Here is a 23,410-nt window from a genome sequence, read left to right as displayed (position 1 = left end):
TATATATATATAATAATGATATTAACTATATTAACCCTAATATAATTAGGGTTAATATAGTTAATATAGCTGGCGGCGGTGTAGGGGGATTAGATTAGGGGTTAATGTGTTTAATATAGCTGGCAGCGGTGTAGGGGGATTAGATTATGGGTTAATACATTTATTATAGGTGGCGGCGGTGTAGGGGGATTTAGATTAGATGCAAAAGAGTTGTTTACTTTGTGACAAAGCCCCACCAAAAGTCCTGGTAAAAGAGCAGTTTTCTTTGGGGCATGCCCTGCAAAAAGCCCTTTTAAGGGCTGGCAATAGAGCAGTATTCTTTGGGGTAATGCCATGCAAAAAGCCATTTTCAGGGCTATTTGTAGGGTTATACTTAGGCTTAGTGGTAGGGATAGTTTAGTATTTTAGGGGTTAAATAATTTAATATAGCTGGCGGCGAGGTAGGGGGATTAGATTAGGGGTTAATTAATTTAATATAGCTGGCGGAGGTGTAGGGGGATTAGATTAGGGGTTAAATAATTTAATATAGGTGGCGGCGGGGTAGGGGGATTAGATTAGGGGTTAATTAATTTAATATAGCTGGCGGCGGGGTAGGGGGATTAAATTAGGGGTTAATTAATTTAATATAGCTGGCGGCGGGGTAGGGGGATTAAATTAGGGGTTAATTAATTTAAAGGTTAAATTAATTAAAGGTAGATGGCGGCGGGGTAGGGGCTCACTTTAGGGGGTAGGTAAGGTAGATGGCGGCGGTGTAAGGGGCTCACTTTAGTGGGTAGGTAAGGTAGATGGCGGCTGTGTAAGGGGCTCACTTTAGGGGGTAGTTTAATATAGTTGGCAACGGTGTAGGGGGATCACATTAGGGGTAGTTAATGTAGGTGGTGTCGGGGTCGGGGAGCGGCGGTTTATGGGTTAAATATTTTATGAGGGATTGTGACGGGGGATCACGGTTGACAGGTAGATAGACATTGCGCTTGCGTTAGGTGTTAGGTTTTATTTAGCAGATCGCGGTTGACAGGTAGATAGACATTGCACATGCGTTACATGTTAGGTTTATTTTGTAGCTAGTTTAGGGAGTTACGGGGCTCCAATAGACAGCGTAAGGCTTACTACGGCTGCTTTTTGTGGTGAGGTGAAAATGGAGTAAGATTTCTCCATTTTCGCCACGTAAGTCCTTACGCTGTATATTGGATACCAAACTGCGCGGGTTTGGTATACCTGCCTATGGCCCAAAAAACTACGGGCGACGGCAGAAATATACGAGCGTAACTTCTAGGTTACGCCGTATATATAGAATACCAAACCAGCGCAAAATTCAGCGTCTCCGGCATTTGCGGGCGACGCTGCATATCGGATCGGGCCCCAGGTTCTTATCTACCGTCAAACTCTATGTTTCTATGTTACGTATGCAGAGCTTTCAGTGTGAAATATGAAGTAATTTTTAAATGCATTTAATAATTGTTTGCATTAGCTAAAGTATGTCTGCTCATGATGAAATATTTTATGCTTACTTTATATTCTGAGTGACAATCGTCTCTTTATATGCTTTATGGGTTTTTTTTCATCATGAATTCTAAAATAATTTTTTAAGGAAATTATCATGAAATGACTGTTCATTCATTTGTTATTATGTTTTAACCATAACAGTTACCTTCTATCTTTCAACATGCGCTGGAAACGTGTAAGTAAAGCTAGCTGTACCGCAGAACTTCTCAACCTTTTTTGCTCTAATGGATGGATATCCCATCTCGACTTGATTTATTACCTTTTTTTACTTTACTTGATTAATTATTACTATCAACATTAATGGCGATTAGTTAGGAAAGGGGAACATCAGCTTGATTAATGTGGGTGCCTCACTCATTAGCGAATGTTTTTTTTGTCATGAAGTTTGAGATTTCTCTGCAATGTACTTCATTTGACCTTATAAAACTTCATAGTATAATTCAAAATTCACTAGTGTTGTTTGTTTTTTTTAGCTGAGATTGATAAAATAATTTTCTATATAGTTAAATACAAAATAAGCAAAATATCTGCTTCAAAATAGTTGTTAAAGTTATTTAAAACTATTATTTTGTAACCTAAATGTATAGAATGTTGCAAATCCAGAGCAGTTCAGGCATAAACCATCCATTATTCCTCTTGATTATATTTCCCTGGCCTCCTTTGCTGTTGCCAATCAGAGACTAGGGCCCCTATTTATTAAAGTCTGGCGGACCTGATCCGACAGTGCAGATCAGGTCCGCCAGACTTTGCTGAATACGGCGAGCAATATGCTCGCCGTATTCAGCATTGTACCAGCAGCTCACAAGAGCTGCTGGTACAACGCCGCCCCCTGCAGACAATACGTACTCGATCGGGTTGATTTCCGGCGATCTCTGTCATCCTGCTCAGAGCAGGCGGACAGGTTATGGAGCAGTGGTCTTTGTGACCGCTGCTTCATAACTGCTGTTTCTGGCGAGCCTGCAGGCTCGCCAGAAACACGGGGCATCAAGCTCCATACGGAGCTTGATACATGTGCCCCAAGGTCTGATCGATGTAATCATTTTGTGGGTATAGATAACAGCAACATACTCTAGAATACAGAATATGCATTAAAGGGACACACCAGAATGTGTACAGGGAGTGCAGAATTATTAGGCAAGTTGTATTTTTGAGGATTAATTTTATTATTGAACAACAACCATGTTCTCAGTGAACCCAAAAAACTCATTAATATCAAAGCTGAATATTTTTGGAAGTAGTTTTTAGTTTGTTTTTAGTTTTAGCTATTTTAGGGGGATATCTGTGTGTGCAGGTGACTATTACTGTGCATAATTATTAGGCAACTTAACAAAAAACAAATATATACCCATTTCAATTATTTATTTTTACCAGTGAAACCAATATAACATCTCAACATTCACGAATATACATTTCTGACATTCAAATACAAAACAAAAACAAATCAGTGACCAATATAGCCACCTTTCTTTGCAAGGACACTCAAAAGCCTGCCATCCATGGATTCTGTCAGTGTTTTTATCTGTTCACCATCAACATTGCGTGCAGCAGCAACCACAGCCTCCCAGACACTGTCATTAGATTTTCTTCTTTTATACCCTTTCTTGCCAGCCACGCTGTGGAGTACTTGGACGCGTGTGATGGAGCATTGTCCTGGGTGAAAATCATGTTTTTCTTGAAGGATGCAGACTTCTTCCTGTACCACTGCTTGAAGAAGGTGTCTTCCAGAAACTGGCAGTAGGACTGGGAGTTGAGCTTGACTCCATCCTCAACCCGAAAAGTCCCCACAAGCTCATCTTTGATGATACCAGCCCAAACCAGTACTCCACCTCCACCTTGCTGGCGTCTGAGTCGGACTGGAGCTCTCTGCCCTTTACCAATCCAGCCACGGGCCCATCCATCTGGCCCATCAAGACTCACTCTCATTTCATCAGTCCATAAAACCTTAGAAAAATCAGTCTTGAGATATTTCTTGGCCCAGTCTTGACGTTTCAGCTTGTGTGTCTTGTTCAGTGGTGGTCGTCTTTCAGCCTTTCTTACCTTGGCCATGTCTCTGAGTATTGCACACCTTGTGCTTTTGGGCACTCCAGTGATGTTGCAGCTCTGAAATATGGCCAAACTGGTGGCAAGTGGCATCTTGGCAGCTGCACGCTTGACTTTTCTCAGTTCATGGGCAGTTATTTTGCGCCTTGGTTTTTCCACACGCTTCTTGCGACCCTGTTGACTATTTTGAATGAAACGCTTGATTGTTCGATGATCACGCTTCAGAAGCTTTGCAATTTTGAGAGTGCTGCATCCCTCTGCAAGATATCTAACTATTTTTGACTTTTCTGAGCCTGCCAAGTCCTTCTTTTGACCCATTTTGCCAAAGGAAAGGAAGTTGCCTAATAATTATGCACACCTGATATAGGGTGTTGATGTCATTAGACCACACCCCTTCTCATTACAGAGATGCACATCACCTAATATGCTTAATTGGTAGTAGGCTTTCGAGCCTATACAGCTTGGAGTAAGACAACATGCATAAAGAGGATGATGTGGTCAAAATACTCATTTGCCTAATAATTCTGCACTCCCTGTATTGTTTAAAAACATAGATAATCCCTTTATTACCCATTGTCCAGTTTTGCATAACCAACACTGTTATTTTAATACAAATTATTAACTTGTCTATAAGCCTCTGCAGACTGGTCCTTTATTTCAGTTCTTTTGAAAGACTTGCCTTTTAGCCAATCATTGCTAGGTAACTCCATGGGAGTGAGCACACTGTTTTCTATATATCAAACATGAACTAGCGCTGTCTATCTGTTCAAAAGTGTCAAAATGCACTTAGAAATAAACATACAAGCCTACCTAGGTTTAGCTTTTAACAAAGAATACCAAGAGAACAAAGCAAATTTGATAATAAAAGTCAAATGGAAAGTTGTTTAAAATTGTATGCCCTATCTGAATCATTAAAGTTTAATTTGACTAGACTGTCCCTTTAATGTCTTTGGGGCAATAGAAAGATGTACATTATGCACGTCCTATTGTAGCTAAGCACAGGTGCATGAACGTGCTCTGCTTTGTCTCTTATCTGGGCTGTTTCTATAATGATGCCCCAATGCATTTAAAAATGGATAATAAACGGTTCTAGTACTGCATTAAAGGGATAGGAAACTCAAAATTAAACTTGCATAATTCAGATAGAGCATGTCATTTTAAGACACTTCTAAATTCACTTCTGTTTTCAAATGTGCTTCGTTCTCTTAGTATCCCTTGTTAAAAAAATGAACACTAGTGGGAACTGCTGCTAATTGGTGCCTGCACACATTTGTCTCTTGTGATTGGCTAAATAGATATTTTCAGCTTCCTGCCAGTAGTGCAATGCTGTCCCTTCAGCAATGGATAACAAGAGAATGAAGAAAATGTGATAATATAATTAAATTGGAAAGTTGTTTAAAATTGTATGTTCTATCTGAATAATAAAAGAGAAATTTGGGGTTTTACTATCCCTTTAAGACAGACCATTATGACTTCAATTATTTTGTAATACAATCATTAAAAAAGCAAAAATTTAGTAAATTTACAATATATTATATGATAAATTAAATAAAAAATATTACATTTAATATTGACTGTATTTTGAATATACTATTATTGTTTTTTTACTTTAATACATACATTTAATTGGCAGAATGTATCTACAAGATTTTCTGGGGTGCGTATTTGCATTTTATTCATTTTAATTAATTATCTTTGTCTGTCAATGTTGCCTTAATAATAGTTGATACATGTATCTGTCTGTACACCTGAGGCTTGCTATGGTAAATTGTTTAATCCCTTTTTAATCACATCTGTAGCAAACTGGTTCTCATGTCCTGATAATAACCATGAAGGCTGGATCTGACAAGGCAATCTCAAATCAGTGCTTTGTGAATAGCAGATTTGTAACATTATAACTTCTCACCCATCGATAGTTTATTCGTTTTGACAAATGTACCCAATGTGTCACTTTTTTGTTTTTATAGTAGATAATTATGAATATTTCCTTTTTTTGTATGTTAAAATGCTCTTTTGTGTGGGTGCATGCCTAAGCAGCGGCCATGATATGTAGCATTTGCTGAGACTCTGACAGAGATCAAAACAATCCACTAAATATCATTGAATCGATGTTGTGAGTACCCCGGCTTTGGGTTGTTTTATTAAAAATACAAAATTAAAAAAATCTATAAAGTGGGAACTGGCAGCTGTCTGCTAGTATCTAAGATTGTGGTACCTAGTGGGAAGTGGAGGGTTAGAAAACTGTTTGGGAGAGTGAGAGAGTTGATTGAGGATGGTTCCCTACACTACAGAACTTTAAAAAAAATAAAATACTATGGGGTAGATCTACCAAGCAGCGGATGCTGCAATCTACCCCCAAAGTTTCCGGCTCGCCAGAAACTTAAGTTAAGAAGCAGTGGTCATAAGACCGCTGCTTCTTAACTCGTCCTCCACCTCTGAGGTGGCGGACTGCAATCATCCTGATCTAATCACAAACAAACCGATCGGAACTCCATCCTGAGCGCTGACAGCTGTCATCCCCCGGCCCTCTTGAAGGGCATAGTCAGATCTCAATTTGTGAGAACCATGAGAAATAATTCAGAGATACATACTGGGGTCTCCCAATTGGCAGGAGTGGGAGAAAGATTCCGTGAGCGGGGATACAAACCTTCCAATATCCAAGAAAACTTGAGTGCAGCATCTTCACTCACTCAAGAACAACTTATCAAGCCCACACCCAAGAAGGACACGAGTAACAAGCTTATTATGACCACTACTTTTACCCCAACTACTAAGAATACAGGACGCATCTTACATCAACATTGGCCTATTATGACATCAGACCCGAAGTTAACATTTACCAGACAGGTACAACCAATGGTGGGCTTCAAGAGGGGTATTAACCTCAAAGACCTCTTGATGCGCACAGATCAAAGAGCTAGCTACACCACAGGGACTAAAACAAACATCAAACGATCATACAAATGTTTGGGCTGCACTACGTGCAATGGTTTATTGAGTATTAAAACCATTCATCATCCGCACACCAATAGGAGGTACGTGATCAAGCATTCCATCACATGCACTACCACACACGTGGTGTACCTTCTCTTTTGCCCATGTTCTTGCTTTTACGTGGGTAAAACCACAGGCACGTTACGGGAACGAATGGCAAACCATAGGTACGCAATCAGATCGGCACTTAAACAGGGGGATTCTGACCAACCAGTTGCACGCCATTGTGTTAAACAAGGCCATGCGGTATCTTCAATCCGATATGTCCTCATCGACCATATACCCCCGCTTGATCGGGGAGGGGATAGGAGCAAGATACTACTCAAACGGGAAGCCCAATGGATTTTTAAATTGGGGACTATCCATCCAGGCGGATTAAACACCACCCCAGATTTCAAAAATCTTATCTAAGGGTATATGATAGCTACATGCTTGGGGTATAACCTGGGGTCATTGTGGCTACGTGTAGCTCCCAGCCCCATGGCTCTTCTGAGCGATGTGGACTGGGGACTTACGACACACCAGGGTGGAGGAATTTACCCCCCATCTTGGCTGTGGAAGCCTGGTCTCTAAGGTGAAATTACCCAATTTTGCACTTTACACCTTTAATTGGGACTTATAACAACCTAGCAACATAACATCAAGAAGCCCCAAGATGAACTGTCCTTATGGGTCCACATTGGGTCATCTATATGTTGGACATTGTTACCTGAATCATGATGGAGTCACGAGATATTAATCTCTTGATATTGTATTGATATATATATATATATATACACCACATAATGTACATATATAACCTTTGGGGTACTTTACTCTATATACAATAATGTTGGTCACGACTTAATATACTGCTTGTTGTCCTAATATGCTAAATTAGAAAGCCTTTGAGACTTAACTATATTTTGTCACAGTGGCTTAAATATCTGAGGGATATAGATGTACTTTCAAATAGGCTAAGGTTGAATGCTAATATAACAAACCGTACGCAAAATAGCCACAGTACATCTCTCATATACATGTTTACATTTAGGGCAATTTGCAACATGATAATGTTGCAACACGACTCTTTGATACACTGCTTGTATAAAGTATATATACTTTGCAGTAGGCAATGCACATTGCTATATGTTTTGATAATCAGTCTGAGCAAGAACAGCCACTTTTTTAAGTTCATTGTTTTATTTTTATATTTAGTTTTCTGTTTTTTAACGTATCTATGTATATATTATCATGCATAGCGGCTAATTGACATGACACAGAATATTGCTAAAAGATTAGTAGCCAGTCATGTCATTGCACATATTTGTTGCACGAGTGAAATTTCCCACTATATAAATTTAATCACTTATTGATGTATCATTTTTGTTTGTTGGCACAATTCTTAAGTTGCCTCTTTGATAATTTTGGGTACACCACAATGTGTTATTAATTACAAAACAAAGTAATGTTGATATGTTTCTATCATGTCGCGAAACCGGAAGTGACATCACTTCCGGTTGGCATGATCACGGTGGAACGCAAGATGCGTTCCACACTCGGTATTTGGCGCACTTTTGAAAGCAAATTTGTTTGGTGAGACACTATTTTGACATACTATAAATTGTGTGATATTTGACTGCTTGTTTATGCTGATGAAGGGGTTGTGAACCCCGAAAACGTTCCATTAAAAGAACCTATTTGAAAAGACCTGAGAGTGCATTTACTTGGATGATTTATATTACTTATTTCTGCACCCAGGCGGTTGATACTTGGAGGGTAGAGCTGGAAATTGTTTGTATACTATATATATATATATATATATATATATATATATATATATATATATGGAATGATATCTTCCTCATGCCTCACTACCTGCCCGCTCGACCCTATCCCTTCCCATCTAATACCCTCCCTGTCTTCCACCCTCACTCCTGCTCTTACTCACATCTTCAACCTATCTCTTTCTACCGGTTCATTCCCATCTTCTTTCAAACATGAAAACGTCACTCCCATACTCAAAGAACCCTCCCTCGACCCTAATTTTCCTGAAAGCTAACACCCCATATAACTGCTTCCACTAACATCAAAACTCCTTGAAAAAGTAGTTTACGATCGCCTATCCCACTTCCTGTCCACCAACTCCTTGCTTGACCCCTGCAATCTGAATTACGCCCCAAACACTTAACTGAGACTGCCCTTACCAAGGTTACTAATAATCTTCCCTCTGCTAAAAGTATTGGCCACTACTCTATACTCATCTTACTTGACCTCCCGGCTACCTTCGACACAGTTGACCACTCCCTCCTCCTACAGACCCTTAGCTCTTTTGGCCTCTGTGACACTGCTCTTTCTTGGATTCACTCCTTTCTTTCTCACAGGTCTTTCTCTGTGTCATTTGCCGGCAACTCCTCCTCTCTAATGCTTCTGTCTGTTGGAGTACCTCAAGGATCTGTTCTGGGTCCTCTACTCTTCTCCATTTATACTTCTTTACTGGGTAAACTTATCAACAGTTATGGCTTCAAATATCACCTCTATGCTGATGACACCAAGATCTACCTCTCCACACCTTCTCTCTCTCCCACTTTCCTTTCTCATCTGGTATCTCTTCCTGGATGATAACAAAACAAAGGTAGGTGTAACAGAACACACAAAAATAGCGCCAATCCTATAAACTAATTTAAACAATCCAATAAGGTAAGCAGTAAATATTGGATGATAAATAATATCGTAAGGTCATATAAACACTCAAATAATATATTGCAAAACAAGCTGTGAAATATATAAAGTCCAAGTCCAGTATGCAATAAATAAAAGATGCACCAGAATCCGGCTGCTCCTCTTAAGCAGGTGAATCCACAGACCTTGATTGCGAGAAAAAATCTAAAAAACAGAGGAGAGGAGCGCAGACTCAAATGCAGAGTAAAAATAATTTAATAAATGTCACACACGACAAATGGCATAAAAGATAAAAATTAAAACAGCATAAAGTGTATGTTGTACACGGGTAACTTATCCACTCAGCGTGTATTTCCGAAGATGGCTCCAGACAGTCGGTAATACCTCTATGTCGCTCCACAGTCACCAAATCCAGGCTGGTAGTGGATTAATGTTCGTGTCCGTCAAAAAGATAAGTTTGCAAACAGTTACAGTGATATCAAGCAAGCACATGCATAAATTATAAAAACAAGCTAGTATATACTACGATCCTCGGCACACAAACCACAAAGTTCCTAGCTGCAGACCCGGAACTTAGGCGGCCTCACAGGATCGAATAGCTGGAGGGGTGGGCGGGTCGTCCTGTCACAGTGGGACTTTCTCAAGAGTAATGATTCAGGTATTTTCTTTTTTGTATGTATTTGTATATATATATTATATGTATTTGTATATCAATGTATTTTTAATAACTGATTGTATTGTTTTATATTGGTAAACATTCCCCCTTTCTTAACATCACAGAAATTTATGATATGTTTTATATAATTTTATATTTGTAGGTTCAGATCATGCCACGCTCTATCATTATCATTAGCCATTGTTAGTTACTCTCTCATTGGTGGTTCTCATGGGAGTGTAAATACACACCCCTTTTTAAGAGCATGGCAATACCTGAATCAAATACTCTTGAGAAAGTCCCACTGTGATGGGACGAAACACGTAAAGACCCGCCCACCCCTTCAGCCATTCGATCCTGTGAGGCTGCCAAAGTTCCGGGTCTGCAGCTAGGAACTTTGTGGTTTGTGTGCTGAGGATCGTAGTATATACTATCTTGTTTTTATAATTTATGCATGTGCTTGCTTGATATCCCCTTTGTGTATCACCGTAACTGTTTGCAAACTTAACTTTTTGACGGACATGAACATTAATCCACTACGAGCCTGGATTTGGTGACTGTGAGAGACATAGAGGTATTACCGACTGTCTGGAGCTGTCTTCGGAAATACACGCTGAGTGGATAAGTTACCCGTGTACAAGATACACTTTATGCTGTTTTAATTTTTATCTCTTGTTGGTTGCCATTTGTCGTGTGTGACATTTATTAAATTATTTTTATTCTGCATTTGAGTCTGCGCTCCTCTCCTCTGTTTTTTAGATTTTATCTCTTCCTAGATGGCCTCTCACCACCTAAAGATTAACATGTCCAAGACTGAGCTCCTTCTAATGCCCCCCTCAAGATCTACGCCGACTCCTGACTTCTCTATCCCTGCCGACGGCATCACCATTTCCCCATCACGCTAGGTCCGCTGCCTCGTAGTTACACTTGACTCAAATCTATCCTTCGTCCCCCACATCCAATCTCTTTCTATATCCTGCCGCAACCAACTAGGCAATATTTTTAAGATTTGCCCTTTTCTGAGCACTAACACCATAAAGCAAATAATCCACTCCCTTGTTATTTCCAGACTTGACTACTGCAATAACCTACTTATTTGCCTTCCTCTTTCCCGCCTCTCTCCCCTTCAATCCATCCTAAACATCCTAAATGCCTCTTCCAGGCTAATCCACATTTCCCGTCACTCTGTCTCTACTGCACCTCTCTGCAAGTCCCTTCATTGGCTCCCCATTCACAGCAGAATTAAATTCAAAATTCTCACCCTTACATACAAAGCTCTCACCAATGCCTCTCCCCACTACCTATCCTCTCTAATAAACAAGTATACTCCAGCCCTCCCACTAAGATCCAACAATGACCTGCTCCTTGCATCTTTAACTATCACCTCTTCTCATGCTAGACTGCAGGACCCTCGTGCTGCCAGGCTTTGCCCTAATCCTTCTTCCTTTAAATGCTCCCTGAAGACTTTTTTGTTCAGAGAAGCCTACCACCCAACTCAATAATAAATTAATTTTACTTACCTAAAATTTCTCTCATCTAACTCTGTATTAACATCTTGCTCAATCTTGCAGTCCTCACCTCCTGTTTCTCAACCTTCTACCCTTCTAGATTGTAAGTTCCATAGGGAATAGGGCCCTCAATCCCTCCTGTATGTGTTTGTAAATTTTGTCCTGTTTCATACATGTTTTATATCATTGTTTTATTTAAATTAATTGTACCCATGGACAGCGCTGCAGAATATGTTGGCGTCTCATAAATAAAGTGTAATAATAATAACAAAATGCTAAAAATTCTCTGGTACTTTGGGCATGTTTTTCACTAAATTTCCCTGGTAGTGAAGAGGTTAAAGCAATGAATTCTTAATTACTGTAAATAGACCATCATTCTCTTAGTACGGGAATTAGTTTAAGCACATTAGGCGTTGTTCTTCCTTATCATTTCTCGCTATATATGAAATAATAATAATCCCTATACACCTGTACACTATTACGCAAAACCTTCTTTGTTGGATAAATAAATAAGGAGAGAGTAAATAATTTAAGCATGCCTTTTATTATTGGTTTGTCTGGTACATGTTAATGGTGACTGTATTAATTTTCTTGAATTTAGAAATAAAAACTAAATGTTTTTCTCTAAAAATGATTTAAGGACATGTCTTTAGAGGGATATTAAACACCTGTTTTTGTAAAAAAAAATAATACGAGAGAATACAAACATTGAGTGAGATAGAGATGAAGACAGATAGCGAGACAGGGAAATAGTGAGGAAGAGAAAGAAAAGCAAAAGAGAGTGGGAGAGAGAAAATAAATTGAGAGAGAGTGAAAGTATCTATATATAAAGAGAGAGAGAGATTTGCCTCATTCTCTTTGTATCTTTTGTAGAAGGAGCAGCAATGCACTGCTGGGAGCTAGCTGAGCACACAGAGTGAGCCAAAGAAAAGAGGCAGCCACCAATCAGAAGCTAGTCCCCACAAGGGAATTGCTGCTCCTGAGCCTACCTAGGTATGCTTTTCAACAAAGAAAACAAAAATAATACAGCAAATAGAAGCAAATTGGAAAGTTGTTTAAAATAGTATGCTAAATCATGAAGAAAAATGTTTGGGTTTCATATTTCTTTATATATAAGTTTAACTCTTTTGCAGGTAATTCAATCATAATACAACAATGTAAAATAAAGAAATTGTGTATTTTTATTTTCTTACTGTATTTCAGGACCAGCAGGTTGGAACTGACCTTAAAGGGCCAGTAAACCTAGGAAATAATGTTATATAATTCTGCACATAGTGCAGAATTATATAACATTAGCTTAGCTCCAGGATTCTAAAGTGAATAGTTAAATAGATATAATGCAATGAAAACAGAACGCCGCTCCTGGCTCTACTGAGCGGGTCTGTTTTATTCTGCTAAGTGCATCACGGGCACGCTGTCTATTCACAGTGCGGCCGATCGCGCTATTAAAATCAATGTAGCTCTCTCCCGCTCTGGTCTGGTAGCGGGAGCGAGCTACATTGATTTTAATAGCGCGATTGGGCCGGCTGTGATTAGACAGAATGCCCAGATGCGCTAAGGAGAAGAAAACAGACCCGCTCAGTAGAGCCAGGAGCGGCGTTCTGTTTTCTTTGCGTTATATCTATTTAACTATTCACTTTAGAGATCTGGAACTAAGCTAATGTTATATAATTCTGCACTATGTTCAGAATTATATAACATTATTTCCTAGGTTTACTGACCCTTTAAAGGGACAGTCAAATCAAAATTAAACTTTCATGATTCAGATAGAACACACAATTTTAAACAACCTTCCATTTCACTTCAATTATCTAAACAAGCACAATCTTTTTATATTTACGCTTCTTGAGGCACCAGCTCCTACTGAGCATATGCAAGATTCACAGGATTTACGTATATGCTTTTTGTGACTGTCATTAAGTAGGAAAATGTAACTGATATTTATCAGAAAAAAATCTACTAATTATTTGGAATTCAAACTAAGTTATTTTGCATTGTCTCTTTATTATGCATTTATTGATTATGCTATTCTACTAAGTTTAGTGTTTTCTGCAAGAAAAAGCACAGTAATGAAATATTATAATGCATTGCAGCATTTTACTAATTGTTCATATACCAAACTTATGAACATTTACTTATATGAACAACAAATTAGGGGAAATTATTCATTTGCAGACATGACATTGATGTCACTTTGGTGGAATGTAAATGTTATCAGGATTTAAACATATTATCCTATTATATTTTAATGACACTTTTATGGATATGTCAACAGTATTTTTCCAGTGAAGCTATTTGGCATAAAGTTCCAAACGTGTTCCTTTTTATGTTTACTGTCGTTAAGCCTGTTTGATTATATGTTGATTCAATTTTGAGAACATAAAAAAAACAATTTTTGAACTGCGGTCAAATTATCTGGTGGTCATTGCGTTTACATGTGGGCGTTTTTATTGCATGGTTTTTACTTGTCTCGTGTGAATAGAAAGAATCTTTGTCTGCACAATTAAAGCAAAATATAAAACCAAAGTTTACTGACGTAATGCACAGTTGTGGTTGTTTGAACTGAAAACAAAGCTGCCTAATTGTAGGTATATTATACAAAACATTTGCTGAAAACTTTATCATTTCTTAAATAAGTATGTAGAAAAATCAGCTGCTGTCTTTAAATACCAAAATATGATTAACAATAAAAAAATAAACAGTTTTTTTAGAGACTGATTTTATATATATATATATATAAAAAGACATTGGCCTATATTACAAGTAAAGCATAAAAATGGTAGTGCTATGGCGCACTAACATTGGCAGAGCGCAATCCATTAGAAATGTGCGATTCGTTTCGGATCGATTCGGAAATTCGGCTGAATTCGTAAAATTCGTGATTCTGGTCGATTCAAATTTTCGAATTAAAATAGTGCCGAATCTACCGAATAAATCCGAATTAGTTCGGATTTATTCGGATTTATTCGGTAGATTCGGATGGCCATGGATTACACTAGTATTGTACAGTATATTAGGTTATATCACTCTGCTATGGGTTACACCTAATATACAGTACATAATACTAGTCCGAACAAAACCGAATCCAGCCAAATTTATTCGAATCCGAATGAATAAGAAATGAATCCAAACCGAATTGATTCAAATTTTTCCGAATTCTAATCGATCCGAACCGAAATTCGAAAAAAATCTGAATCGATCCGAACCAAACCGAATTTTTCCGCCATGCACATGTCTACAATCCATAGCACTCCTATTTTTACTTCCATATTACAAGTGCTGAATAAAATGTTTGTGTCCAAGCGAAAGCCTAGAATGTGCTCATATTTTACGGTCAGACAGCTGTAACAGCATGGCTCTATTGCTAGGCCTGACTCCCCTGGCATTCATGTACTCGCTCCAGATACACACTCCCTTCTGCAGGGCCGATAACATGGGTCTCAGGAAGACAGGACCTACTGCAACAAACTTGCTCACCCTTGCAATCTCTAAGATCACTATTGTTATGCATATGATTCTAATACCTAAAATAATAGCTAATTTAGCCATAACTGGTCATATTTCTCACAAAACCTGTTTTGTTTTTAATGAATTTAGTGGAAAAATCCAACTTGATCAATGCCCACCCCTTTGGGTGACCATAACTGCAGCATACATAAATATACCCCAGTTTTTCAGTCAATTTATTTATTTTAGGGAAATAAATAACTTGTGAAATGTTGGACAACATGTTGTCATTTAATTAGCATTGTAGTTACATTTAAAAATAAAGCAGACTTTATCAATTTATCTTTGTTCTCTTGGTATCTTTATTGGAAAAAGCAAAAATATAAGCTTAGTAGCCTTGGTAGCGCTTGCTGATTATCTAAATGTAGCCACCAATCAGCAAGCGCTACCCAAGGTGCTGAACCAAAAATAGGCTGACTCATAAGCTTACATTCTTGCTTTTTCAAATAAAGATACCAAAAGAACAAAGAAAAATTGATAATAGGAGTAAATTAGAAAGTTGCTTAAAATTGCATGCTCTATATAATTCATGAAAGTTTAATTTTGAATAGACTATTCCTTCAACATACAGAGAGATACAAAGTTATGCAAACAATGTTGTGTTTGTACAGAAATGGCCTTATCCAAATTTAATGTACAGTCTTCCTAGTTCGTGAGTTCAACAGATGTTATGAAGGTCGGGTCTAGTGTTCCAAAACATTGTCAGCATGATTTGGAACTGGTGTCTATTAGGTTATACATGACATTCCAGAAATAACAAGCTGCACTTAGAGTATTCACAGCTTACTGCAGTAATGGACCCTATAAATGTGCAATGTCAGACATTAATTACTGCATTACACAGCTTACTCTTCAATAAAGGGAATAATCATAAATTAGCCTTTGGAAAACTTGCACTAAAAACCTAATTTAAGCCATTAAATATATATTTTATAATTTAATCAGTTAAATATTAACTATTCTAAGAAGTTCTTTCTGCCAAGTTTTAAAGTTCATTCACCCCTAAGGTTGAGTTAAAATGCATGTGAACTTAACCAGGATATAATTGTTAGGACATGCTGTGGAATTCTGACAATGTAGTAAAGTTCAGCATATAAAACAGCTTTGTAAAAAAAACATGGTAAACTATCAGCTTTACTGGGAATTAAGAGAGCTTTATCACTGCCCCTCGTCATAGCTGTGAGTTGCAATTTCAGCTCTGTTCTTATAAATAGAGCCACATCTATCTTCTAACAGCCCCATAGGACAACTTCCACTATTAAAGGGACATGAAACCAACATTTTTGAACTCATGATTTAAAAAGAGCAAGCAATTTTAAACAACTTTTCAATTTACTTCCAGTATCTAATTTGCTTCATTATCTTGATATCCTTTAAATAGGCTCAGTAGCTGCTGATTGTTGGTTTCACCAAGGGGCGAGATTACATATACTGCGCAAGCTTCAGCGCAACTGCTGAAAGCAACGTCGCCCGTAGTTTCACCTCGCACATAATCGCCGCTGGCAGTTCATAAAGTACCGTAAGTTGGAGCGGAGATAAGCGCGGAGCAGGACCAGCGAGCACGGAGCAGGAGTGGCGACCGCGGAGCCATGGAGAAGAAGATGTCGGCCGCTTGGAAGAAGACTTCACCACCTGGAACAGGACCTTCTCCTCTGGACTTCATGAATGGTGAGTACCTATTTGGGGGGTTAGACTTAGGCTTTTTTTTGGGGGGGTTGCTTTTTATTAGATTAGGGATTTCTGGGCACTCTTAAAAGAGTTGCATGCCCTTTTAAGGGCAGTAAAAGAGCTGAATGGCCTTTTAAGGGCAATGCCCATACAAATGCCCCTTTAGGGGCAATGGGTAGTTTAGGATTTTTTAGTGCTAGGTTTTTTTTTTATTTTGGGGGGTTTGGTGGGTGGGGGTTTTTACTGTTAGAGGGGGGGACTTAGTATTTTTTTAAGGGCTATTGGTAGTTTAGTTTAGATTAGTGGGTGTTTTTATTTTGGGGGGCTTTTTTATTTTCATAGGGATTAGGTTTAATTTTTTAATTTTTGATCATTTGGTTTATTATTTTATGTAATGTTAGACTTTTTTATTTTTTGTAATCTTAGATTAATTTAAAGTTTTTTATTTTTAAGTAATGTTTATCTTTTTTATTTTAATTGTAATTTAGTATTATTTAGGTAATTGGGGTTAATTTAGGGGGTGTTAGGTTAGGGGTCTTAGTAATTTCATTCGTTATTTGCGTTGTGGGGGGTTGGCGGATTAGGGTTTAATAGATTTATTAGGATTATTGCGTTGTGTGGGTTTGGCAGATTAGGGGTTAATAGTTTTATTACTTTTGTTGTGATGTGGGTTAATGGTGGATTAGGGGTTAATAAACTTTATTAGGTTTATTGCGATGTGGGTTAATGACGGATTAGGAGTTCATATACTTTATTTGGTTTATTGCAATGTGGGTTAATGGCGGATTAGGGGTTAATATACTTTATTAGTTATTGTGGTGGGGGGATTGTGGTTGACAGGTAGATAAATATTGCGCATGCATTAGGTGTTAGTTATTTTCAGGAGGTAGATAGATATTGCACATGCGTTAGGTGTTAGTTAATATCTTCAGGCAGTTACGGGAGTTACGGTGCTCACATACTCAGCGCAAGGCTTGCAACGCCTGCCTATGTGTGGCGAGGTAAAAATGGAGTAAAATGTCTCAATTTTCGCAGCGTAAGTCTTTGCGCTGAATATGTGATACCGATTTGCGACGCGGTTCTATGTTAGCTTATGGAAGTAAAAATTGCGGCCGACAGGTGAAATATATGTGCCGCATTTATATGCGGCTCTGTATATGTGATACCAAAACAATGTAAAAACTGCATATGTAATCTTGCTCAAGATGCCTCGTGTACCATTTACAAAATCTCCCACTTTTGATTTTAAATAAAGATCTCGAGAAGCTGTCTTCTTGGTTTTCAAAGTTTATTTGGAAAGCTAAAAAACCTAGACTTTCGTTAAATAGGCTCTCTCAAAAATATGTGGAGGCTGGGTTAGCCTTACCCTGTCTTAGACTTTATAATTGTGCATCTCTATGTAAAATGGCAATTGATTGGATCTCTCAGACTAATTTGGTCACTACTTTGGATAGTGAAGCATACATGATTAAACCGTGGTCTTTGAAAGCTCTATTGCATTGTACCCCAGGCTCTTTACCAGCAGGGGTGTCTTCACTTCTGTCTTTTAGGAATATAGTTGTGGCATGGCATAGGTTTTGTAAAATGTTAAAAATTGATCCTTCCCTTTCAGAATTTTTACCCATTAGGGGGAACCCATTATTCCCTCCTGGTGTCGACCAGAAGTGTTTTCATGATTGGCAGGTGAAAGGTTTAGAATATGTACACCAACTTCTTAATGATGAGCTACAGATGCTTTCTTGGGAGTCGATTAAGGAGCAGTATTCTCTTTCCTGGTCAAACCGTTTTGCTTATTTTCAGATCCGGCATTTTGTTAATTCGCAAAACTGGTGCTTTGATAGGAGTGGTAACTGGTCAGAGGTTAAGATGTGCATTAAAAAATTCATTATTGGTGATGCATCTATCTCATTGATTTATGATATTATGCTGACCAAGCAAGGGATCCTAGATGAGGATAGATTAGTTAGATTCTGGCTCCCATATATTCCTACAATAGATCGCGGAAAAATAGGTAAAAGCCTCTCGTTAGTGGCCAGTTCCCCGGTTCCTGTGAGTTGGAAAGAATCTCATCTGAAATTACTAAATAATTGTTATCTTTCTCCGGCTTTATTATCTAAATTTTCCCCCAATAAAGTGTTTAAATGTGAGCACTGTCTATACTTTTGTGCAGATCTCCGGCATATGATTTGGTCTTGTCCTAAAATTTCTCAATTATGGTCGAAAGTCCAATTTTTGTACAACAGAGTTTTTGAAAGCTCCATTTTCTTTTCTTTTGAGGACATTGTGTTACTCTTTCCAGTAATAGGTGGGAATGTTAAAATGCGCATCTTAAATACTATTATATTAATAGTGAGATTCAACATCTTTAAAAAATGGATAGCAAAGAGCGCCCCGAGTTTGTCACTGGTCTTAAGAGACATTCAAGCTCAGATTATTTTTGAATCTTTTCACTTGTCACAAGTATCTGAAAGAAAACTCAAGGAATTTTTGGTTGGGTGGGCCCCGGTTATTAAGTTATATCCAATCTGCCTTCAAAGACAGATTTTAAAACCGTTTGTGGCCTCAATTAGTTTTGCGGAACTAGTGATTCTCCAGGTTTTTCCTGATACTTGGATTAGCAATGTGGCGGTTATAGACTAATCGCGTTTACAAATTGATTCCCAGGAAATATGATGGTTTATATTTGATTTTGGAGGTGGGGGGGGGTTCTTCCTTATTTTTTTTTTTTATTTTTTTTTTCCCTTCTTCTTGTTCCTCTCCTTTCCTTGTCCTTTAACCCTGATTGGTTGTTAGTTAATTAAAAATTAGCCACCTTAGCTGAATTTGCATTTGTGAAATAGATAGGGGCGATGCTGACCCGAAATTTTGGATGTATATGTTTTTCTTTCTTATTTTTGGATATGCATTGGTCCTGCGTGACCTTAAAATTGTTATTTATATGTTATTATCACTTTTTGTTAAATGGCTAAGACTAATAAAGATAATTTAAAAAAAAAAAAGATGCCTCGTGTGATTGGCTCACCCATGTGAATTGCTATGTCTTCAACAAAGGATATCTGAAGATTGAAGCAAATTAAATTATAGAAGTAAATTAAATGTTGTTTAAAATTGTATTCTCTATCTGAATCAATAAAGAAAAATATTGAGTTTCATGTCCCTTTAAGGATACCGGCATTCCAAAAATGCCTTCAAACCATTCCTAAACAAACAAATAAAAATGTTTTTGTCTAAAATAGTCCACACTAAAAAATGCAGATAAGAAAACGTAATTTTTTTTTTATAGAAAACAAAACAAGAATTCTGCATGCTAGAACAAAATGTATGTAAAAAATGCCCTTTTCACCCTTTTAGAGCACCCTGGAATGTCTGCGGCTCAAGAAATGCCTGGGTACAAGGTTAAAATGACACCCTCAACTCAGTTTACACATCAGTCTAAATTCAACCATTGTATTGTTTAATAAATGCTAAAGAGATACATATCCAAATATACAAGTTACTTAGGCACTTTTATATTATTGAAGGCAATAATACTCATCCTATGTAGGGCAGCCACTAGAAATGATAAAGCTCCCTGACGAAATCAGAACGAGGTTCCCATTGGAGCCTATGGAAGAGCGCTCTTGTGAGCGCAATACTTCCGTGTAATGCAAACGCGAGGTCGCTTTTGCCTTGCACTTAACTTGTAGTACCAGCGCACATTAGCATGCACTGGAATTGCAAAGTGGAATGCAAATATTGCTTCGGCAAAAGCAATATATTGCGCTCCACTTATAATCTAGCCCTTAGTGTTTATTGCCCCTTTAAGTGCTGCCTGTGTCCCAGGCCCGGACTGGCCATAGGCCATACCGGGCAAATGCCCGGTGGGCTGCGGGTTGCCTTAGCCTCCCCATTATTACTGAGCACTGGGGGCGTTAGGTTATGGCCCATTTAATACTGGCCGGGGCCGAATACTGACTACCGTCTGTCTGACTCTGACACAATGTGAGCTCAGCTCTCAAGCACACAGCCGCACTAGTGTAATGTGTGGCCGGCTGGCCGCTGTGTGACTTTTTTTTCTCGCACATAGTCCCTCACTACTGTCACTCACTAATGATGCCGCCTGCCGGCCCATGTCCATGTGACACAGTCAGTGAGTTAGATCTCATGCGCCGGCACCCAGGGCTTGCCTTTGCTTTGGTTTGGGGTGTGCGACCTGTGCGGTCACATAGGGCACAACAGTCCAGAGGGCACCTAATTTGCAGAAGGCATTTAAAAAAAAACATTTGAAGCCATTTTTTTTAAAAACTTATTTATTTTTTATTACCGAGGGCGGCGGGGGAGGGGGGAGGGGCGGGGTGGAGGGTGCATGCTCAGGGCTGCGGAGTCGGCATTGTTCCCCCTATGGGATGTGAAGAGTGAAGACTAAGCTTTGGCACAACTCAGCTGGTTTCTTTATTTTACATGCGAGGCGGGAAACTTGAGTCCTGAGCACCCAGTCACTCCACAAAGCACAGATCGAGACTGAGTGACAGAGGTAGGGAACTCCGGAGTTGGGACTTGGGACACACACAGAGGCAATTTTCTAACGAGGGAGTGACACAGGCAGACAAGTTTCCATTGAGGGGGACACACAGATGCAATCTCAGGACGAGAGGGGGACACATGTGCAACCATCTGACAAGGGAGGGAAACAGGCAGGACCGGACTGGGACCAAAAAAGAGGTGCGGGCATTTTAGGGCAAAGAGGCCCACTTCCTCCCCCCCCCCCCCCCCGCTCACCATTTCTTATTTATTGGGGCAGTCTATTAAAAATTAAACGTTCATGATTCGGATAGGGCATGTCATTTTAAACAACTTTTCAATTTACTGTTATCATCACATTTGCTTTGTTCTCTTAGTGTTCTTAGTTGAAAGCTAAACCTAGATAGGCTCATATAATAATTTCTTCATACCTTGAAGGCCACATCTTATCTGTATGCATTTGAAAGTTTTTCACAGCTAGAGGGTGTTAGTTCATGTGTGCCATACAGATTACATTGTACTCACGCCTGTGGAGTTAATAATGAGAGGGCACTGATTGGTTAAAATGCAAGTCTGTCAAAATAACTGAAATAATGGGGCAGTCTGCAGAGGATTAGATACAAGGTAATCACAGAGGTACAAACTAAATTAATATAACTGTGTTGGTTATGCAAAACTGGGGAATGGGAAATAAAGGGATTATCTATCATTTTAAACAATAAACATTCTAGAGTAGACTGTCCCTTTAACCGTATACCAAGCATGGCAAGTATAATTAAAAAAATGTTCTTTCATGATAGAGCAGCAATTTTAAACAACTTTCTAATTTACTCCTGTTATCATTTTTGGTATCTTTATTTGAAATAGCAGGAATGTAAGCTTTGAAGCCTTAGCCGGGCCATTTTTGGTTCAACACCTGGGTAGCACTTGTTGATTGGTAGTACTACCCAGGTGCTGAACCAAAAATGGACCAGTTTCTAGCTTAATTTGTTGCCTTTCAAATAAAGAAACAAAGAGAATGAAGAGAAAGTAATAATAGGAGTAAATATAGAAAGTTGCTAGCATACAAAAATAGCCAGCATTGCAATAATGTTTTTGAACAAAACACCACCTACCTGCTGCTGCATTGCAGACATAGGCCTAGATTTGGAGTTTGGCGGTAAAAGGGCTGTTAACGCTCCGCGGGCTTTTTTCTGGCCGCACCATAAATTTAACTCTGGTATCGAGAGTTCAAACAAATGCTGCGTTAGGCTCCAAAAAAGGAGCGTAGAGCATTTTTACCGCAAATGCAACTCTCGATACCAGAGTTGCTTACGGACGCGGCCGGCCTCAAAAACGTGCTCGTGCACGATTCTCCCATAGGAAACAATGGGGCTGTTTGAGCTGGAAAAAAACCTAACACCTGCAAAAAAGCAGCGTTCAGCTCCTAACGCAGCCCCATTGTTTCCTATGGGGAAACACTTCCTACGTCTGCACCTAACACTCTAACATGTACCCCGAGTCTAAAAACCCCTAACCTTACACTTATTAACCCCTAATCTGCCGCCCCCGCTATCGCTGACCCCTGCATATTTTTTTTAACCCCTAATCTGCCGCTCCGTAAACCGCCGCAACCTACGTTATCCCTATGTACCCCTAATCTGCTGCCCTAACATCGCCGACCCCTATATTATATTTATTAACCCCTAATCTGCCCCCCTCAACGTCGCCGACACCTGCCTACACTTATTAACCCCTAATCTGCCGAGCGGACCTGAGCGCTACTATAATAAAGTTATTAACCTCTAATCCGCCTCACTAACCCTATCATAAATAGTATTAACCCCTAATCTGCCCTCCCTAACATCGCCGACACCTACCTTCAATTATTAACCCCTAATCTTCCGAGCGGAGCTCACCACTATTCTAATAAATGGATTAACCCCTAACGCTAAGTCTAACCCTAACACTAACACCCCCCTAACTTAAATATAATTTACATCTAACGAAATAAATTAACTCTTATTAAATAAATGATTCCTATTTAAAGCTAAATACTTACCTGTAAAATAAATCCTAATATAGCTACAATATAAATTATAATTATATTGTAGCTATTTTAGGATTAATATTTATTTTACAGGCAACTTTGTAATTAATTTAACCAGGTACAATAGCTATTAAATAGTTAAGAACTATTTAATAGTTACCTAGTTAAAATAATAACAAATTTACCTGTAAAATAAATCCTAACCTAAGATATAATTAAACCTAACACTACCCTATCAATAAATTAATTAAATAAACTACCTACAATTACCTACAATTAACCTAACACTACACTATCAATAAATTAATTAAACACAATTCCTACAAATAAATACAATTAAATAAA

This window comes from Bombina bombina, chromosome 4 (genome assembly GCF_027579735.1).
Source record: "Bombina bombina isolate aBomBom1 chromosome 4, aBomBom1.pri, whole genome shotgun sequence".
NCBI lineage: Eukaryota > Metazoa > Chordata > Amphibia > Anura > Bombinatoridae > Bombina > Bombina bombina.
Note: the sequence above shows the minus strand (reverse complement) of the source record.